Source organism: Pseudorasbora parva, chromosome 3, assembly GCF_024679245.1.
Source record: "Pseudorasbora parva isolate DD20220531a chromosome 3, ASM2467924v1, whole genome shotgun sequence".
Classification (NCBI taxonomy): Eukaryota; Metazoa; Chordata; class Actinopteri; order Cypriniformes; family Gobionidae; genus Pseudorasbora; species Pseudorasbora parva.
Window position 1 is genome coordinate 28,469,819 of NC_090174.1, and position 14,379 is coordinate 28,484,197.

Genomic DNA, 14,379 nt, shown 5'->3' on the forward strand with positions numbered 1-14,379 from the left:
AGCCTATAAAACTCAAGGGTGTTTTGGACTTTGAATGCAGTGTAAATAAGCCCCGTGGACTCTTGCAGTTGCACTTTTGGTGCAATGGTTGGAAATCATGAAACCATGTCATCTGTGAACTTGCTTGAATGCAGAGCTGTATATTTTTTCAACTCTTAAAATTTTATGCTCCTTAAATTTTAAAAGTTGTTTTTAAGGACGTTTGTCACGTCCACCTTTCATGCATTTTTGAAGCACGAACCAAGATAACCAAAACAAAGACAGCGCAGAAGACTGATTTGTACTGAAAGCAACAAGCCTAAAAGCCCATTTTGCTGGGGTTTCTTTTGTTTAGAGTTCAGGAAGAGAAAAACAGCTTTACTTTAGATGCATAGCATCCAGTAAGCCCATTAAACTGCATATAACTGTAAGGAAGTGAGGTGAAAGTTAGGTCAGGTTTCATGCTCTTACACTAGTTTAAGAATATGAGTCTAGTATCATAATGACCTGAGGGTCTCTATTAGATATCTTGCAATTTCATGGTCCAGAAAGTGCATTTTGAAGACATAACACTGTAGAGATATGATGACTTGAGGGTGAGTAAATCATGGTCTAATTGTAATTTTTGGGTGAACTAACCGTTTAAAGTTATGGCCATCCTCTACTTTTCAAATAAAGTTACATGAACACATGTTTAGGAACACTGTGGTCCAATGGAATTCAATCAAAAATTTGTTGACCCTAATTTTATGCTCATTTCTATTGCAGGACACAGAGCCAGAAAACATGCAGAAGTTGAGAAGCTGAGGATGGTATCCTTTTAAAAGTATTTTGCATTCTGATGGCGCGCATTCATCTTAGCCATCTCACGGTCTATGTCCGTATTGCTGATAATAACACAGTCATTTTAAATCTAGCTTTACAAGCTTTCAGAATACGCTTTAGTATTAGGGCTCTTTTCCGCTGTTTTGTTAATTACCTCTTTAGTAAGCAATACATAACCAAAAAGCAGCACAGCTTGAATCTCCTCCATACATGTTATTGTTGCAGACAGTGTGGCGCAAAAATGATTACTGTCCATTGCTGACTGGAAGGAGCAGTTGTGTGCAGTCCTACATCACCGGACTAATTTGCCTAATCTTCACGGTACTTTAGACAGCGGTGTAAATGCAGATGTAGCAGGTCTGGGGAAAAAAAGGTAATTTCGGTGGAAATGGGGTTTAATCAAATAAGTTCATTGAACTTTCAAAAAAGATTTGGCACAACTTCAACCTCTGAAGTTGAGTAAACTCAAAAATGATTTGCAGCTGGTTGCTTTATTTTTTATTAACTCAACTTTTTATTTTTTACAGTGTAAGTTCACTTAAAAGACACTTATGGATTATAAAATAATAATTTTCTCTGAAATTACACACAGCATTTTATGGAATGTGTGATTTTGACCAAATGTTATGAATGGTTTTAAATACTGAGACCATTGGATCAGCACAAACATCACCAGGTTGCTAATAGTGTAATAATGACACACAGATGGAAATATGGAGGTGGTATTTTTGTAATGATGATTAAAAAAAATCTTATATAGCCTAATCAATTATGTAAAAAATATTAAACATTTTTAAAAATATTTAAACATTTAAAAAACATTAAAGGTCAAGGACATCTATGTCCTTCACTTTGAAGTCTAAGAAAAAGGCATTTTCTATAGGAAACATGAACAATGTCTGGTTTATCCTGCTCTTGTTTGTTTAATTCCACCCGTTTACCATTCATGAGCAGGCCGAGTGGAACAGGTGACTCCAATGAATTTCGGATGGGGACAAAGGGTCTGTATCTACGTATTAAAACTCCTACTCTCAAAGGATAGGCCAATGGCTTATGCAAATCACCCTGTGCATGTCAGTAATTTATTCTAGGGAAGGCACACAGGCTTCAAATCATCCACTGGCCTTAGAGGATATGCTTCTGAGACATAAGGAAGAAAAAAAAACAAATTGCGTGCAGAGGATTATTTCCTGTGATGTGATGTCCTTATGGTAATTGTGCAACTGCTTGGCTTGTAGATTTTTATATTGATTTTTGCAGTCTGGCTCTTTAGTGGTAATAGTCTTTTACGTTTGTGCAGAGAGCTCGATTGTGTCTCCTCAATTTGGACCCCAAGGTAACTTGAAATGATGGATTCTGAACAAGGATTTTAACTCAAGAAATGAATCTTAATGAGTCTAGATAGAATATCTTTATCACAAAAAAAGAGAATCTCTACTAAGATTAAAATGCACATTTCAAAGAAATGTTTAGTGTCATTATCCATCAAAAACGTGCCTCCGATATTTACTCTGATAACTCCCAAGAATGTGCTTTAATCCATCAGTGATGCATTCCATTAGTTTGGACGCAACAGAGGAGGGCTGTCGGCCTTTGTGAGATGTCAGGTGGAAAGGATTTATTCCCGCAGAGTCTCGCCTCGTATATCCAGCCCACAGGGTCTTTCCTTGAGAGCCAGATCTCAACTGCCTCTGCAGACAGTTGTTGGACTCTTTCTTGGTGTAGCTTTAAAGCTGTCTCCATAATCACAGGTCACTGGTTTCTTATCGCACACTTGCATATTTCTGAGGATGCACGTCTCACACTGTCTGCACTCTCTGCAGACTGTGCCATTGACAGCTGTAATGACAGTAAATGGTTTCATGTGAGAATTGGTGCAGTGAACCCGGTAACTGTCAGAACAGCCAACTCTCCCAGCCATAATCCCTCAAGATGCACCCCGGTAACACTTTTAGAGCTGATGTGTACTGACTCTGTACAGTATCATGCAAAAGTTTGGTCAGTATTTTATTTTAAAGAATTAAAATGCTTTTAATCAGCAAAGATTCATTAAATTGATCAAAATTTACAATATAGACTTTAACATGGTTAATATTTTAATTTTAAATAATAAATAAATAAATAAATAATTATATTCATAGAACTCAGAAAAAAAATCTGTTTCCACAAAAATATTAGCAAGACCAATTGTTTACATAAAAATAATAATAATAATAAATCTTGAGCACCAAATCAGCATATTAGAATGATTTCTGGATCATTTGACACTGAAGGCTGGAGTATTTGCTGTAATAGAGTAATGGCAAATAAAATTCTCCTATTTCATTTAGCATGAAATGGCATATATCTTTGACATTGAAAGTTTGTTTGTTTTTTGTATAACATTTGTAGTTTAATTTAACATATGTTGAGTGAATTATACAATCGGAAATTATTGGGTCATTGACTTTTCATTGACTTAATTGATTTATGATAAATCACAGCACAAAATTCAGATTTATCAAATTTCCTACCCCAGCAATATTGATTAGATAGCAGTTATTGCGGATCAAACTGAACCGATGTGACACAGCCAACCCAGGCACACCGGTTCAGTTTGATCCGCAGTTACTGCTATGGTGCGTCTTCAAAACCAAAGGGTTAATCAAACAATGACACATTCGCAAGTCTTTATTGAACACATTCACTGAACAGTCCCTGTGTAGGGTGGCACTTTTACCACACTTTTTCCTGCAGTGGTATTTAGCATTCTGGCTGTATATTGGCTTAATAGTGACATGATTAGAAGTTCATTGAATTTGCAATAACAACAGGCTTTGCCTTGGTGTTCGGGCCTAGCAGCTACCTGTCCTTGTAATTGGCTATAATGTGATTTGTGCACATTATTGTAAGCTGCAATGTAGTGCAAAGTACAAACAACTGGCTCATGGCTTGTCTAATCATAGAATAGTGTTTGTCTTTAAATGCATTTACTGCCTCACTATGAATATTAATTTATTCATCTGTCCCAACAGGGCTAAAGGTTAATAAGTGCAAATATTCGTCAAAACGTGGCAGTCAGAGAATCATTCTGTCACGCATATAAACTCAATTAACCAGATGAAAGAGAGGATCTGAAAGTCTGGTCAGGTTCGGAAGAGTGTGACATTCAATTTCATGTACCAATACTCATTTAAAAATGCTAACAGTGACTTTTCAGCGAGGGTCAACATCGAAAATGTTTAACAAAATCATTATGCATTCTCCAAACACGCATAGGCAGCGCAGTTCTCATTACTCTCCTGAGCAATAACAAGAATGAACTCCACACCTTCTCAGAGGGAATAAGGGGGGCTAAGATAGAGTATTAAAGCAAGGATGAATGCAAGAGAGAAAAGCCCCTGGCAATCCCAGGCACCCCTGCTGCTCCTGACATGAAAACTCCTCGCTGAATAATGAGCTTCACCATTCCGGTAAATCCCTACATTTGAGATCGGTGCTGCAGTGGTTTTTGTGCACTGCTGTAGCAACTATGCGATCGCTTCTTCGAGCTGAAACATTTATGCATATTCTGCTTGGTGTTGCCATCGCTGGTTAGGATTAAATGCCTGTGATAAATGTACCATCTGCACAGTCTAGAGAGCATTGTTTGTTTTACCTCTGTTTGCTGGGTGTTCTTCTGTATATTAATAACGGCAGCATTTTCAAGTCAAATATAAAATGTCAAGTGTAAAATATACTGGTGTTTCTTAAGTTTTACTTCAATTAGTTAAACAATGACTTGGAAAAGTCACACATGGAGGAACACACGCGCGCGCACACACACACATTAATTAGCTTTTATCCATTCTGCTAATTCACCAGCATTACCAACATGGCATTAAACTGTCATGGAATTTATCCTTTAATATAAATTAGGAGAATCTCTAAAACTACTTTTTTAATCCACTGTTTTTTTTTACAGGTACTCTTTTGGTGTCTTGATTATGTGTACGTGTTCATACCTTAGCACGCTGTCACAGGCTGGAGAATCCTTTATTTGTTGCTTAATTGTTGGTTCATGATGCAGGATCAGACTCGGACATTTAACGTTATGGGTGAGGGCTTGCCCATTGTCCTGGGGCTATGTGTTTTTCTTACAGTGACTCTTAAATAGCAAAATAACATTCCTTCTTGATGTGCGTTGTACACTCTTTTGACTTGATATTTGAAGGGCGAGCATGTGTGTGTGTGTGATTAAATAAAATAAAATATAATATATAGAATAATATTCCTATCAATTGCATGTGGATGAGAGATAAATCATTGTGTTTGTTTGATAAAGACGTTTACGAGCCCTGTGAGAGAACAGGTTGCCGCTTTCAAAACAATCCCTCCCTCATGTGAAATGACAGGGGACCAGAAGCTCATTAAATATGCAAATCTTATCCAATCCTAGCCGTGGGCGTTTCCAGTGCAGCACGCCCACCAAAACCCAGCGTTTTGGAGAGAGCCTCAAAACCAGTGTAGAAAATAGCCTATTACTTATTAGTTATGATGTTTTTCAATGTAAAAACCATCATTAGTTGACCTCAGACAACAGTATATGTATATATTATATATATATATATTATGTATATATTGTGTGTGTGTATATTAAAAGCTGGTTCATGACACCTTTAGATCCCAGTGGATAAGCATATCCTTTTTGACTTTACTTATTTTTGGGGGGGCAAGTGTTTACACAATTTATTTATCTTCATTATATACATACATTTTCAGTTTGTTGCTGCACTGACAAAAGCTATGTTTAGCTACCAACACCATAGTCATCGTATAACCAGTCTCTGACTTTACTCAAAAGCATAAAATAACAGTTAGTTTCAGCACTGAGTCTTATGCATGCTGGAAACAAAAAATCCACCTATACAGCTAATACAACAAATATTATTAATGTAGCCCAAACACAAATGAATTAAATAAGCTTAAGGTTTACATATTCAAGTGAATTGAAATGAAAATAAAATATTTAGAAAATAAAATAAAATACAGTCCAAATTCAAAAGCAATACTAATGAGTAATGTGAACATTCATTTGAGTTCATGAAACAAAACAAAAAATATTTTTTATAAAATCTATTAGTGTTAAAAAAAAAATTGTTTTGTTTAATTTTTTGTTGTTGTTGTTGTTGTTGTTGTTGTTGTTGTTAACTGGTCCCGGTAGTACAGTTATCAACAATGAGACTGCCACTGGTCTGGAAAAGTTACTGCTCTTTGTATAAAGCAACATGCAGTGGAGTTTAGTTTTTTAGTTGTTGTTTTTTATCCATCCTTGACCTGCTGTAACCATGGGCTCTTCTCCTTAGATATGCCCCCGTTTTAAATCCCAACATAACTGCTTACAACACTTTTTTTTTTCCAACATGAACTAGAGATTTACTGTAACTCGTACAGTTTTGAGTTCTGTTTAACATGATCAGTTATTAAGTTCACTCAACTTAAGTGGAATAACCTTTTTATTTGTGTAAAATTAACTAGTTTCATTTAGTAGCTACATTTCACTGTTGGGTTTTACTGTGTTTCTTTACTGTGTTTCTATGGTGTGTTTGTTCTCAGTCATGACAATATTTTAATAAATGTCTTTTAAATCACACATTTTTACTGAAGCAAAAAATCGTCAAATGAAACATTTCCCATTCTTTGTGACAATAACAGTCATCACACAGACCTCAGACAAGAAAAAAGAAGAAAAAAACCTATTACATCTACAGAAAAGGATGTATGTGTGAGAGCACCTAATGTCTTTCTTGTGTCTGGATGACTTATTGTCATGCTTTCAGGTATAGCACTGATATAGGGCATGATTGTCTATAAGGCCATATATGTTTTGTCATTTTCTCCTTGCTTCTTCCCATTGCTGTTCCTCCTCTGTTTGTTTTCATCTGTCTTTCTCTCCAGAGAGCTTCACAATCAGCAGCGGATGATGGGATACGAGGCCCTGAAGCAACTAAAGCATTCCAAACACCTGCCACACACACACACACACACACACACACACAAACACACTGTCCAACTTCTTCCCCATTCTTCAGCACACTCTTGCAGAGGTAGCCCTGAATCCCCAATGCGCTTGTTTTGTATTTGTCAGCAGAAACAGGTCTGCCTCTGCCCTCTGTTCAGATCCAGCCGTACATGCTCAGCCTTTAAATATCTTATCCAAGGACCGAGGGTTGCTGCACACTTTGGATGCAAATTAACGAATTACAGTGACAGGATGGGATTGTGTAGGGCTGGCAACCTTGTGTCTCACCTTGTGGTGAGAGCAGGGACTGTATCTGTAACTGTCATCACCGCAGGACAGATCAATCTATATACCTCAGCATGTGCAGTTCTGGTGACAGGCCTGATGAACCCACGACCTTCCTTTAAGCAGAGAGGGGAGGAGGAGATGAATGAGAGGGTGGATGTGGGACTACATTGGAGGAGGGCTGTCTAGGCGTAAAGAGAAACGAATGCGACACCTGCTGTGAAATGTCATTTCCTGAGTTGTCAAAAACTGGAGTTTCAAAATTGCCCAAAAATACATTATCTCTCAATAGGATCTCAGTTCATCATTTAAGATTTGTCAGTTGGAACCCCCACCGGCAAAGACTGCCTTTTTTCTTCTGTCTAAAGTTGGCTCAAGCGCATAACTTCCAGTTGAGAAAGAAAGATCATTTATTTTGCTCTTATTTTCCACTCCAAATGATAGCTTCCTAAAAATAAAAGTTCTGTTTACTTGTGGTTCCAAACTTGACTTTTCAATTTCTTCTGTGAAACACATTTCAAAAATGATTTCAAAATATGTCTTAGTGTTATTTTGTCCATATCCGTACAAGGTCTGCGTGGTCCAGTGTTGCTTTGGACTTTCATTATATACTGCTTAAATGATGACAGAATTTTCATTTTTGGGTGAGCTGTCCCTTTAAATTCACAGAAGCTAAGGAGACTTGACAGCAGGTGTCAGTAAAAGCACTGTATGTTGACTTAAGATGCATTTGTGAATTTCGAGACACACAAAAAAACACCTTTTATCTTTTTAAATCAGTAAAATTAGTGACTGAACAAAATAGGGGTTTTGCCTGTGAAATTTTGAATGAAGTGTGACAGCATGATAATGTAGAACTGGAAATTTTGCATTCAAAATGTACTTTAAACTACATTTAACTGGGAGGTTTTGAAAACAAATATTACAACAAAGAATATGAAGGAAAGGGGGCAGCAAAATAGAAGCCTGAATGGTCTTGGACTTTATGATCTTTGCATAACACTGAAAACACCTGTAAAATGTTTGCTGCTTTGGGTTGCTGTCAGAGAATGTTCACAGACTGGACTGCATTTTCTGGAGATATCATTAATTCACACACTTGAACACTTTGTATATACTCTTATTATTCTGCAACACCTCCGTTCCACACACATCAACCATCTTACCCTTGTGAATTTACATCACTGTTGAAGGCAACTATTTCAATACTTGATTTTTCTCTTGCTGTCCAGTTGTCTCCCCATACTGTAGCCTTGTTAGTCCTCTATGACATTTGTCATAGACTGGTGTTATGAAAAGCTGAAATAACAAGCTAGTCATTCCTTTTTTTCTTTGACCTATTCAGTCCAGTGAATGTGCAGCTTCACTCCCAATAAGACTGTCAGTGTAGCTGTCAGCATACATTCTCTATAAGATTGTAAGATACAGTATATGCTGCTGTTTGACTATTTAATTCTGCAATGCAATTTCAATCAACCTTGGGGATACAAAGAGAAAGACAGTTAGTCAAACACAAGGCTGAGTAAATAAAAACATGCTAGTGATTTTATATTTATTATATTTAAATATATATTTATTTCATCAAGATGTGAGAATTTTTTTAGACCACATATGGGTGAAGTCACAAAAACTGCAGTATAGTTAGTCCGGTACATTTCTGCGTATGCAATTTCCAGTAATGGATTAATTTATAGCAATTTAATTAAATGAAAGATAATAAAATCTTTATTTGTAGATTTTTTATTTATTTATACATAATTTTAGATTCTGAAATGGTAAAATGCTGCACATTTAATATCAAAATACACTATATCAAAAAATTGCACAGCACATGGTCTCACTACAGACCTCCAAACTTTGTGTGGCCTTCAGATGAGCTCAAGAACAGTGTAGAGCTTCATGGATTGGGTTTCCATGGCCAAGCAGCTGCATCCAATAAGCCTTAAATCATCAAGTGCAGTGCAGTGTCGGATGCAGTGGTGTGAAGCACACTGCCACTGGACTTTACAACACTGGAGATGTGTTCTCTGGAGTGGCGAATAACGCTTCTCTGTCTGGAAAATCCGATGGACTAGTCTGGGTTTGGCAGTTGCCAGGAGAAGGGTGGATTGGGGGATTATGTGTGGGGTTGTTTTTCAGGGGTTGAGCTTGGCCCCTTATTTCCAGTGATATGAACTCTTAATGCTTCAGGATACCAAGAGATTTTGAATAATGTCATAATTCAAACTTTGTGAGAACAGTTCCAACATGACTGGGCACCAGTGCACAAAGCAAGGACATGGATGAGTGAGTTTGTGTGGAGAAACCTGACTGGCCTGCACAGAGTCCTGACCTCAACCCGATAGAACACTTTTGGGATGAATTAGAGCGGAGACTGTGAGCTAGAGCTTCACTTTCAACATCAGTTCCTGACCTCACAAATGCACTTCTAGGAGAATGGTCAAAAATTCCCATAAACACACTCCTAAACCTTGTGGAAAGCCTTCCCAGAAGAGTTAAAGTTGTTATAGCTGCAAAGGGCGGACCAACTATTAAACCCTACTGATTAAGAATGGGATGTCATTAAAGTTCATGTGCATGCAAATGCAGGCGTCCCGGGAACTTTTGACAATTTAAGTGCATGTACATTATTTTTAATTTATTGCATGGTGCATGGTGTGATCATGAAAAATATCACACAAAAATCTGCTAAATCCTTTCTAATTGAAATCTAACTCAATGTTCCAGACAACCTAATCAGTTCCCAAAAAGCAAAGAATAATTACGTTTGTGTCAGTCTCTTAAAAACTACTTTTTAGTCAGATTGTGTGTTGCACCTCTTATCAGGCCGTTTAGATAAAGAAATTCCTTTGGCCCATGTGTGCAGTTCAGATTTTCATTAAAGCTGCTTGACAGCGTTGTGTCAGAGATTAATAATAGAGCCAAAATTGTGACAGTTCTTAATTATTCAGACCTCATTTAGATGCAGGAAACAGACTAGCTGATAAATATAAATCACTGTTCTTCGAACTTTTAAAACGTTCTGGGAAATAAACAAAGGTTTGCTATATAATCTTAAAAGTAATGTGAAATCAGGCAGGAGGGCCTCTACAGCTCTCTCTGTCCTGAACCCCAACCCCAGATTATCCACATCTCTTAGAAAAGAGTAATGATCAACACTCTTAAATGGCTTCATTATTAGTTTCTGAAAGTGTTTAGTCTGGTATGGAGGGAAATAGTTTGCTTGAACCAACAATCAATCCACAATTCAAAAGCCATTCAGGTATATTGCAGTTATATTGATTACTTTAGAGCCCTTCAGTCTTCAGAGTAGAATTTGTTGTTTCAAAAGCTGAATTGCACTAATTGGCTGTATTGTGCCGAGAATATAAGTGTATCACCCCTTAATAGCTGTCATCAATATGTCAAGAAGAAGAACCTCTTGACATGAACTACCAAAACTCAGTTCTTTCTCAACTTTGGACTTATTGGGTCAGTAGTCTTCAAATCAATTTGTATATGCACTAATATGAATTTTTCAATACAATAGTGTATCAGCAGAGAAGTTTATCAAAGCAGTGTTTGCCACCCAGAAGTCTCAAAATACTTTTTGAATATTAGTAATCTGTGACCTGGTTTCACAGACAGATTAATCCAGAATTAGACTTTAGTTCAATTAGAACATTTAAAGGGATAGTTCACCCAAAAAATGAAAGTTACCCCATGATTTACTCACCCTCAAGCCATAGGTCTTCTTTCAGACGAATACAATCTGAGTTGTATTAAATAATGTCCTGGCTCTTTCAAGCTTTATAATAGCAGCCCAAAATCTGAAGCCCATAAAAGTATATCCATCCATTATAAAAGTGCTCCACATGGCTCCGGGGGTTACAGGGGGGTTCAATTAATCATGAAATAGCCCTGATATGTCACTAGACATTAAATCATGTTCATTTCAAATACTTATATCACTGACACCAGTAGTCCGGCCAGGATATTGTCATTTAAAAGTTGTTGTTGCAGCCCTTAACTGATGTTGATGTTGACATGATGTGTTTTGGCCAAGTGTCAGAATTAAAGACATATAGTGTTATTTGATGTGTGGAAAAGTACAGAAGGAGTGCAGAAATGCTGACCTTGGAAAGGGAATAAAAGGGAACTGAATTGTTTAGTCTGCAGGCCGGTACTCTGCAGGCATTGATGATGATGGATGTATGACTGTCTGGCTCTTCTTTTGCTAAAGAATAAACAATTTATTAAGATCACAAATATTTGTCTATTATTTAGTGATAATTTAAAATTTGCCATAACAATGGCTTGAGGGTGAGTAAATCGTGAGTAATTTTCATTAAACTGGTGAAGACAATGACAATGACATATTTTAAGGTTTGCCTGTGCAAGTTGTTTTCAGTCAAAACGGCTCAAACATGCAATTTATTCTGGGACTATTTTAAATCTGAAACGGGGATAATATTCTTTATTATAACTTTATTTATCCTTTTTATTTAAATAAATGTCACCTGGTTTGAAATTTTACTTTCTAATAAAGTGGCATTCATACAGTTTAATGTACAATACAATGGGATCATATTATATTCTGTATACAGGGAAGGTTGATGAACTGAAGAAAAAAAAAGTACCAAGTTAAGATGATTGTGATTGTCTCACATCAGTGTAATTCTTTAAGAAGCGATATTGTCACTCAGATATGAGCAGACCATCAATATACTTCATTTGGCCGTCAGTGCTGATGGCTGCAGACTGACGCAGTTGATGTGTGAGAAATGTACTTTTGCCTTTAACTCACAGTGATGAATTAGATTGTGTTTAATTGATTTTCTGGCTGGTCCAATTGCCTCTACAGTACATCACATTAGATGAAGAGTGAGACATTTTTTAAAATTACTGTACAGAAGCAATTTACTGAACATATGATACTTCATCCAATGTGTGTGTGTGTTTGTGTGTGTTTTATATAATCATTTATTTAAAATTAAATTAATTTTTTCTGCGCTATATGCAAAGCTGCTTTTAACCAAGCAATGTTCTCAAAGCTGACAGCATGTCAAATTATCAGTGTGCAAAGCTTTATATATATATATATATATATATATATATATATATATATATATATATATATATATATATATATATATATATATATATGATCTCATATAATCTCATATATATATGAAGAGTTCAGATGCAAAACCCTCTAAAAGCCACTTTGGTCAAAAATTAGATAATAATACTGAGTGAATGCTCTCCGCATATAGTATAAGTTCATAAAATACCTTCATTTCAAACCCACTAAATCCCAGCCGACCATTCAGAAGTACCAGTATTAGAATGGAAGCTTGAAAAAAAAAATGCTTATTTTAAAGAAAAACATCAGATGGACTCTTCATATATATATATATATAATATATATATGTATATATATATATATATATATATATATATATATATATATATATATATATATATATATATATATATATATATATAAAAAAATTTTTTTTAATGAAATAGTCTGATTAACCTCCCAAGTATTAAGACACCCCTAACTTGGTATTGATTGAATGTTTCATATATTTTATAAAAATGAAGGACGGAAAAAATGCATCGCATTTAGTGAGAAAAACACTTTAGGCCAAGTTTCAGTAAATGAGGACTAAAGGGAGACAAGCTGACAGGCCAATGGGTTTGGCACAAGCTCCTCTGTCAAGTGTCAAACCCCATGGCTGCTCTCTTTGTGGCCCGTGTCTTTTACAGATGAGTGATGGAGACTGATACTAACAGCACATCAGATCAGCTCACAGCAAACACACAGATGTCCTTATATACTTTGGCAAAACTTTGCAGAGTGTTAACTTATTTTAACAACTATATAACTATACTATGATCTTTTTTTCCCTTTTGTATTGTATTGTCTTCCAATTCAATACACTTATCAATATTCCATTTGCATTGCATTTCTTTCCATATAATTTTGTTTTCCTTTTTACTATTTTCCCTAATCACCTATGCTGTACATTAAATAAAAAAAGTAAAAAGACTTTTAATTTATTTTAATTTCCCCTTTTGCTGCCAAAACCGCCACGACCCGTTGAGGCATGTACTCCACTAGACCCCTGAAGGTGTGCTTTGGTATCTGGCACCAAGATGTTAGCAGCATATCCTTTATGTCCGTAAGTTGTGAGGTGGTGCCTCCGTGGATCAGACTTTTTAGTTCAGCACATCCCACAGATGCTCGATTGGATTGAGATCTGGGGAATTGGGAGGTCAAGTCAACACCTCAAGCTTCTTGTTGTGCTCCTCAAACCATTCCTGTACCATTTTGCTTTGTGGCAGAGGGCATTATCCTGCTGAAAGAGGCCACAGCCACCAGGGAATACCGTTTCCATGAAAGGGTTTACATCTGCAACAATGCTTAGGTAGGTGGTACGTGTCAAAGTAACATCCACATGGATGGCATGATCCAAGGTTTCCCTGCAGAACATTGCTCAAAGCATCACACTGCCTCTGCCATGTGTTCCCCAGGTAAGCAATGCACACGCAGCCGGCCATCCATGTGATTTAAAAGAAACCGTGATTCATCAGACCAGGCCACCTTCTTCCACTGCTCCATGGTCCAGTTCTGATGCTCACGTGCCCACTGTTGGCGCTTTCGGTGGTGGACAGGGGTCAGCATGGGCACCCTGACTGGTCTGCGGCTATGCAGCTCCATACGCAACACACTGTGATGCACTGTGTATTCTGACATCTTTCTATCAGAACCAGCATTAACTTATTGAGCAATTTGAGTTACAGTAGTTCATCTGTTTGATCAGACCACACGGGCCAACCTTCGCTCCCAACGTGCATCAATGAGCCTTGGTGCGGCTATGACCCTGTCACCGGTTTACTACTTTTGATAGATACAGACCACTGCAGACCGGGAACACCCTATACAAGCTGCAGTTTTAAAAATGCTCTGACACAGTCGTCTAGCCGTCCAACTTGCTCAAATCCTTACACTTGCCCATTTTTCCTGCTTCTAACACATCAATTTTGAAGACAAAATTTTCACTTGCTGCCTAATATATCCCACCTACTAACAGGTGCCATTATAAAGGGATAATCAGTGTTATTTGCTCCACCTGTCAGTGGTCATAATGTTGTGCTGACCGGTGTATATAACTGCATTGTAATAATATAAATCACCAATCAGAATAATCAAAACAAAAAACAAAACAAAAACTCTTTATCTGAACAATATACAATAAGCCATAACACACCAATAGAACAAACTTATTTTGTCCACCATAGATGTTTTAATGTTGAGCATC